Source organism: Lithobates pipiens, unplaced genomic scaffold (genome assembly GCF_037356315.1).
Source record: "Lithobates pipiens isolate NorthernLeopardFrog02 unplaced genomic scaffold, aLitPip1_a1.2 Scaffold_22, whole genome shotgun sequence".
NCBI lineage: Eukaryota > Metazoa > Chordata > Amphibia > Anura > Ranidae > Lithobates > Lithobates pipiens.
In genome coordinates, this window is record NW_027507784.1 from 283,725,220 (window position 1) to 283,734,021 (window position 8,802).

Here is an 8,802-nt window from a genome sequence, read left to right on the forward strand (position 1 = left end):
TACTCTGTATGAAGCACACCTCTGAGCTCTGCACTCTGTATGTAGCCCACCCCTGAACCCCACACACAACACACTCGTGGTATTTATTTCCCCTTTAACTATCACCCACTATTTGCAATTTGGCCACACCCATCATTCAGTGCGGTTCGGTGGCGTGCGTGGTTGAGTTCCTGCACCTATTCTCTGAGAAAAAAAGCCCTGCATAAATTTATATAGTTTTACAGATATAACCAGCCCTTTTGAGGACAACCATAATTCTGATGCGGCCCACAATGAAATTGAGATTGATACCTCTGCTATAGACCTTTGAATTGACTTGTACTACATTTGATATTTCTCTCATGTCCATTATAAAAAGCCCAGTGGAAAAAAAGGAAAAAAAAAAAAAAAAAGAGGAAATGGGTGAATAACCAAAAAAGTAGGATAATATAAGCGAAATAAATAAAACCAGTTAATCTCTGGAAGACAATCTGTAGAATATTTTTCTTTTGCTGGCCTAAGTAGGCACTTGGAGCCACAGACTGGCACTGAAGGTTTAAAGGACATGAAACATTTCATCTTGCCTAAACTGTAATACACTGAGGAAAGTGTTGGAAGCTAAATAAATATTAATTTATTAATAAGACAACCTCCTTGGCAGAGAATAATAAAGTCTGACCTTCCTCAGCGGAAAGAACGATGCACTATGAACAGCAGCAAATATTTACAGCAGCTTCTCTCATACAGTTTACCACGAAATCATTGAAATAATTCATGGCTCTTACGGAACCCCTGCTAAAAATTAGTTATGCCTGTACCACGGGGGATTTGAACTTTAAAAGCACATTTCAGAGGAGCGTATTGTGTGCCCATTTATCTGTGATGTTGAATTGAATCCAGCCTGGAGACAAGGCAAAAATTAAGACAATCATGTGAGATTGGACTGGCTGTTTTTCTGCAGTTTTACCACGGAGGAACCCTTTAAATATTATATGGGTCTCAGAGATCCCCCTTTTAAAATGATATTTACAAATTATGATACAATAATGTGATCAATAAGTTGGAGATATAATAACAAGGAATATTTATTGTGGCATCCGTAGCATCTATGACACCCAGGGTGGATTATTTTTTTTTTAACCAGGATCTGGTAAACTGAAACTTGATTGGATAACATATTCTAGGCTTTTGCTTAGAAAAAGCATTTCAAAGAAGTTATAAATTGATCTACATTTTAATGAGTAAAATAAGTACTTGATCCCCTATTAATCAGCAAGATTTCTGGCTCCCAGGTGTATTCTATACAGGTAATGATCTGAGAAAAAGAGCACTCTCTTTGGTCCGGTTCACACTGAAGCAGCACGACTTCCAGCGCGACTGCCTCAGGCGACCTGGACATGACCGCTGCGGCAACTTGCAAAACGACTTCTGTATAGAAGTCAATGCAGGTCGCCTCAAAGTCATGCAGGAACCTTTCTCTAAGTCGGAGCGACTTGTGTCGCTCCGATTAGAACGGTTCCATTGTCGCCTGACAAGTCGTCCCAGTGTGAACCGACCCTTAAAGGAAGTGCTCCTAATCTCAGCTTGTTAACTGTATAAAAGACACCTGTCCAAAGAAGCAATCAATCAGATTCCAATGTCTCCACTGTTAGTAATTACCAGAGCCGTTTCATCTGAGGGAAATCCTGAAAACATGACCTGTTGGGGCGCCTTGAGGACTGGAGTTGAGAAACACTGATCTATAGGATAATCAAGTTACATTGGTGGTAAGGAGAAGTAATACCCCTTACATGGATGATCACTTGTATAACCAAGTTATATTAGCAGTAAAATGGAAGTAATACCCCTTACATGGATGATCACTTGGATAACCAAGTTATATTAGCAGTAAAATGGAAGTAATACCCCTTACATGGATGATCAGTTGGATAACCAAGTTATATTAGCAGTCAAATGGAAGTAATACCCCTTACATGGACGATCAATGGGATAACCAAGTTATATTAGCAGTAAATGGAAGTAATACCCCTAACATGGATGATCAATTGGATAACCAACTTACATTGGTGGTCTGTGGAAGGAATGCCCTTACATTAGTGGTCAGAAAAAGGGATGTGCGATACTTTACTCACTGTTCAAGGAAACCCTAGAAATGTTTAAGGTATCCTGGTTGGAAAAGGCCAATTTAAACAAAGTGAATTATACTCCAAACAGTTGCCTGCATTGATAACATTTTGTGAGAATGGCTATCTTTAGAGAATGATTTTCCAGCACACCAGAAAGCACTTCAGTCAGTAAAGCTGGCCATACGTTATACAATTTTATTCTATAGATTTACCAAAACCTTATAATATGAGGTCAAATCTAAACACTTTTAACTTGTGTGCAATCGGGCAGGCCCTTGTACTACATAGTTGAAGTTAAATCTAAAAGAAGTTGAATAAGAAATATGTATAATGTATGGCCAGCTTTACTGCCATCGTTCTAGCAATCTCCAGCTATCAATTTTTTTATCTCAAACGTTACTTGTGTTCATCAAATTTTTTTTATCAAATCTGTAAACTTAGTATTAAGTTAGTATGAATTACTGCTGCATACACACAGCTAGACAACATTTTTTTTTATCAGACACAACCCTGTGAAATAATCGTGCACTAGTGATTTGTAGGCATTAGCAAGACAAGACATTGACAAGACCTTCTAAAGGGTTCTGCCTTTTGGGCAAACCTTCACTTACCTGTCTGCAGTCTTGTTCTGATCCTGCTTTAGGGCACAAGCCTAAAATATGTCATCCAATCAGGTTTCAGTTTACGAGATCCCGGTAATCTGGAGATATATAGCTACAAATCCCCGAACAACAAAATAATCTGAAGGATTTGGATACAATATTTAAAAGACACCCACAGCCCATGGAGATGTGAGCTGAGACTGCTGCTCTTCTCCACCTGAACTCTCTTTGCAAGGTACAGTTTCTTTCCTCAATCATTCACTAGCAAGCAGAAAACTATTTTTCAAAAACTTCAAAGACGCTCTTCAGTCAATTAGAGGGAAGTGTGATTGAGCACCAAGATTAAATTACTGAGTAAATATTCATCCTTAATGCATCCACAGCATTGACCCAGAAAAGAGCTGTCACTGGGTGGATTTTCTCAGTAAATGTACCGAAGACCTTCATGATTGTAAGATACCTTTTAACATTAGTTAATCAAGGTAGACTCCGGCCAGATTTAAATGTTGCATTGATATCAAGGTGAAACAGCCCACTTGCTTCGAATATTCACCATGACCTTTATTTTCTGAAGCTGGTTGTCCGGCTCACAAAACCTCTATACAGTGAGGGAAAAAAGTATTTTAAACCCTTGCTTATTTTGTATGTTTGCCCACTGACAAAGAAATCATCTGCCTATAATTTCAATGGTAGCTTTATTTTAACAGTGAGAGACAAAACAACAACAAAAATATCCAGAAAAAAACGCATTTCAAAAAAGTTATAAATGTATTTGCATTTTAATGAGTAAAATAAGTATTTGATCCCCTATTAATCATGATTTCTGACTCCTAGGTGTCTTCTATACAACGTAATGAGATGAGATTAGGAACACTCTCTTAAAGGGAGTGCTCCTAATCTCAGTTTGTTACTGTATAAAAGATACCTGTCCACAGAAGCAATCAGATTCCAATCTCTCCACCATGGCCGAGGCCAAAGAGCTGTCTAAGGATGTCGAGGACAAGACTGTAGACCTGCACAAGGCTGGAATGGGCTACAAGACCATTGTCAAGCAGCTTGGTGAGAGGGTGACAACTGGTGCTATAATTTGCACATAGAAGAAACACAAAATAACTGTCAATTTCCCTCGGTCTGGGGCTCCATGCAAGATCTCACCATGAATGATCATGAGAACGGTGATGAATCAGCCCAGAACTACACAGGAGAATCTTTTCAATGATCTCAAGGCAGCTGGGACCATAGTCACCAAGAAAACAATTGGTAACACACTACACCATGAAGGATTGAAATCCTGCAGAGCCCGCAAGGTCCCCCTGCTTAAGAAAGCACATGTACAGGCCCATCTGAAGTTTGCCAATGAACGTCTGAATGATTCAAAGGAGAACTGGGTGAAAAGGTTGTGGTCAGATGAGACCAAAATCGAGCTCTATGGCATCAACTCAACTTGCAGTGTTTCAAGGAGGAGGAATACTGTCTATGACCCCAAGAATACCATCCCCACCGTCAAATATGGAGGTGGAAACTGTATGATTTGATGTTTTTTTTTTGCTAAGGGCACAGGACAACATCACCGCATCAAAGTAATGATGGACAGGGCCATGAACTGTCAAAATCTTGGGTGAGAAACTCCTTCCCTCAGCCAGGGCAATAGAAATGGGATGTGGATGGGTATTCCAGCATCACAATGACCCAAAACACAAGGGCAAGGCAATAAATGAGTGGCTCAAGAAGAAGCACATTAAGGTCCTGGAGTGACCTAGCCAGTTTCCAGACCTTAATCTCATAGAAAATATGTGGAGGAAGCTGTAGGTTTGAGTTAACAAATGTCTGCCTCTAAACCTTAATGACTTGAAGAGGATCTGCAAAGAGGAGTGGGACAAAATCCCTCCTGAGATGTGTGTAAACCTGGTGGTCAAATACAAGAAACATCTGACCTCTGTGATTGCCACCAAGGGTTTTGCCACCAAGTACTAAGTCACCTTTTGCGAAGGGGTCAAATACTTACTTCACTCATTAAAATTCAAAGCAAATTTATAACTTTTTTGAAATGTATTTTTCTGGATTTTTGGTTGTTATTCCGTCTCACACTGTTAAAATAAACATATGTCACCAGCACACCATGAATTGATAATCAATGGTCCAAATGTTGTATTAAAGCAAACACATGTCAAACAATGTCAGTGCTACATTTGGATGTCATGTAAGACTTCTGTCAGAAATGTCATCTGATGAAGAGGTCCTGAAAGGCCTAGAAATGGTGCATTGAAACTATCTGTGATGTAATCACTTCAATAAAACATATGTTTCTATACTTGTAATACGCAAAGCCCCCCCCCCCCCCCCTTTCCTAGTCCTTTCCCCATATTAACCACTACAATACAGGGCACTTTCACCCCCTTCCTTCCCAGCCCAATTTTCAGCTTTCAGCGCTCTAGCGCTTTCAGTGACAATTGCGCGGTCATGCTACACTGTACCCAAATGAAATTGTTATCATTTTGTTCGCACAAATAGAGCTTTATTTTGGTGTTATTTATTCACGACTCCGTTTTTTATTTTTTTGCGATATAAGCGCAAAAATAGCGGAAATTTGGAAAAAAAACAATATTTTCTTTTTTCTATTTGAAAAGAAATCCAATAAAATCAAATTTTGTCATAAATTTAAGCCAAAATGTATTCTGCTACATGTTTTTGGTAAAAAAAATTCCGTTAAGTGTATAATAATTGGTTTGTGTGATCACGGACATATGTACGCAAATGATCATGTACATATGTGTGCAGATAATCATTGGGACATGTGATTTTAGTGGGACATATGTGGGGGACATGTTTTTTATTATTAGGGACATGTGTTTTTATTATTTGGGGACATGTATGTTTTGGGGACATGTGTGTTTTGGGGACATATGTGGGGACTGTGTTTGTACTGTGTGGTGTGTTTACACTAGACTGATGATCAGTGAGTAAAAAGCTGTAAAAAGCAGTCCATACTCACTGATCATCAGCCGGCTGCAGCGTTCTGCTCTCCTCTCCTCAGCGGTGACTTCCGTGTGAGGAGAGGAGAGCCGATTGCCTAGCAACCGGCTGTTTGTTTACATCACATGACGGCCGTGATTGGACACGGCCGTCATGTGATCAGGAGGGCCAATCACAGAGCCCTCCTGCCGATCTGAGATGTGCCGTGTCCGGGTGACACGAGCACATCGGGATCGCGCCGCTGCGCGGGCGCGCGCGCGATCCCGCTACTCCTGAAGGACGTTCCTGAACGGCCTATCAGGAGTAGACGGCTCCCACCCGGCCGTATATATGCATTGGCCGGGTGGGAAGTGGTTAAAGATTTTTGTGTTTTGGAAAAAATTGAAAGGTGGTTATACCTTCACTCTTCTTGTTCTAAAATAGCACATTATTTATTTGCCATATGATTTATATATTTTCCATATGAGACTCAATTTTATGCATATGAGTTTTAGTGATCATTTGTGTTTTTACAGCTATTTGTGCTTCAGTCCTGTATTTGTTTTTCAGCCCGGAAGAAGGAGATATTCAACCTCTGAAACACGTTGGCTGTTTTATATTGTTTTGCTGATTGAAATTCCATATTCAGGTTGGGTTCACATACAGTTAGGTCCATATATATTTAGACACAGGCACAACTTTCATACTTTTGGCTCTGTATGCCACCAGAATAAAATTAAAACTAAACAATCCAAATCAATTTGAAGTGCATACTTTCAACTTTAATTCAAGGGGTTGAATATCAAGTATAAATTGTAGGAACTGCAACCATTTCTATACACAGTCCCCCATTTTCAGGGGCTCAAATGTAATTGGACAAATTAATATAATCATAAATAAAATGTTAATTTTTTATATTTTGTTGGGAATCCTTTACTGGCAATAACTGCTTGAAGTTTGCAACCCATGGACATTACCAAAGGCTGGGTTTCCTCCTTTCTGATGGCAGGCTATAACTGCAACTGTCTTCAGTTCTTTGTGGGTCTTTTTGCCTTCAGCAAGTAAAATGCATGCTCAGTTGGGTTGAGATCAAGAGATTGACTCGGCCATTGCAAAATATTCCACTTCTCCTTCAAAAGCTCCTGGGTTGCTTTTGCAGTGGATCATTGTCCATCTGTACTGTGAAGCGCTGTCCAATCAACTTTGCTGCATTTGGCTGAATCTGGGCTGACATTATTTCTCTAAACACTGTAGAATTCACCCGGCTGCTTCTGTCTTGTCATCAATAAAAACTACTAGCCCAGTGCCATTTGAAGCCATGCATGCCCATGCCATCACATTGCCTCCACCATGTTTTACAGATGATGTTGTGTGCTTTGGATCATGAGCTGTTGGATGAATGGTTTGCACCTTGTGGGGAACCCTCTGTATTTGCTCTTGTGAAGTCTTCTCTTGATTGTAGACTTTGACAATGTTACACCCACATCCTGGAAAGTGTCCTTCACTTGTCTGGATGTTGTGAACAGGTTTTTCTTTACCATAGAGAGGATCCTGCAATAATCCACCACTGTTGTCTGCTGTGGACGTCCAGACCATTTTATGTTGCTGAGTTCAGAAGTGTGTTTTTCTTTCCTCAGAATGTACCAAACTATTGATTTGCCCACTCCTAATGTTGCTGCTATTTCTCTGATGGATTTGTTTTGTTTTTTGAAGCCTTACAATGTCCTGTTTTATTTGCATGGACAGCTTCTTCGAACTCTTGAAGCAGGTTCACAGCCATAGATTCCAAGTGCAAATACCACACTTAAAATCAACCCCAGACCTTTTACCTGTTTAGTTGATGAAGAAATAACAAAGGAGTAACCCACACTTGGCCATTAAACAGCTTTTGATTCAATTGTCCAATTACTTTTGGTCCCTTGAAAAAAGCTTAAGAGCTGTAATTCCTAAACCCTTCCTCCGATTTGGATGTACATACCCTCAAATTAAACCTGAGAGTGTGCACATTCAGCTATATAATAAAGATAATAATAATATACATATTCAAGGTATATAACTATAGCTTGAATATGTTTTGGTAAATACCTGAAAAAACGAAAATTGTGCCTTTGTCCAAATATATATGGACCTAACTGTATGTATGGCTGCAGTTCCCAGCATCCGGCGTGTCCCTGTGTTCACCAGTTCAGGTAAGAATCGGGTCCCAATTTTTGCCTGAATTAGCATCTGAACCGGACGCAAAGACACACAGGATACTTTTGGAATGCGGATTGTGGCCGCTCTGGACCTGTGTGAACTGGCTCCATTGTGAGCCGAGCATACTCACAGGTCATGTGAATTGGATGCAGAGGAAACCCACATCCAATTCGCACATATATGAACCCGACCTAAACATTTTTGGACTCTGAGCTCATCTGGTCTGGTGCTCTTTTTGAACTTTGCACAAGCAGCTTCCAAACTTAAGGTCCCCTATTTATATGGGCGCCCAGTTTGTGTTTAAGTGCAGCCTCCCTGAAGCCATTGCCCCCCCCCCCCCCCCACGTGATTTTGTTTAAACTTCTCCATCCACAGTCCATTAAGGATTCAAATCCAGTGCCTTAAACACTTGAGCTCTGGAAGATTTAACACCCTTCATGACCAGGCCATTTTTTTGTGATATGGCACTGCGTTATTTTAACCACTTCCGGACCACTGCAATATTATGGCAGAAGCTAGCAGCCATAACCCCAGTATCCTCTTCTCCAGCAGGCATTCCACTTCAAAATAAAAGTGGTCTTTGCGGCAGATTCACTGCAAGATCACATTTATCGGCGGCAGGAGAGGGCACCCCCCTCCTGCTGCGCTCTGTTGCAGTCTCGTCCTGTCTTGTCACGTGTGTGGTATGGAGACGAGTGAGGGGAAGATGGCCCCCACCCGTCTCCATACCACTGCAGGGCGGAAGCGATGTCAAAATGTCACTTCCGCACATAGCTCTTAAAAGGGTATTTTTTTTTATATTATTACACATTTTTGACCCCAGATCTCATATCCAAGAGGTCCTGCCATGCTTTTATTTATATTACAAGGGATGTTTACATTCCTTGTAATAGGAATAAAAGTGACACAATTTAGTTTTTTTAAAAGAACAGTGTAAAAATTGACAA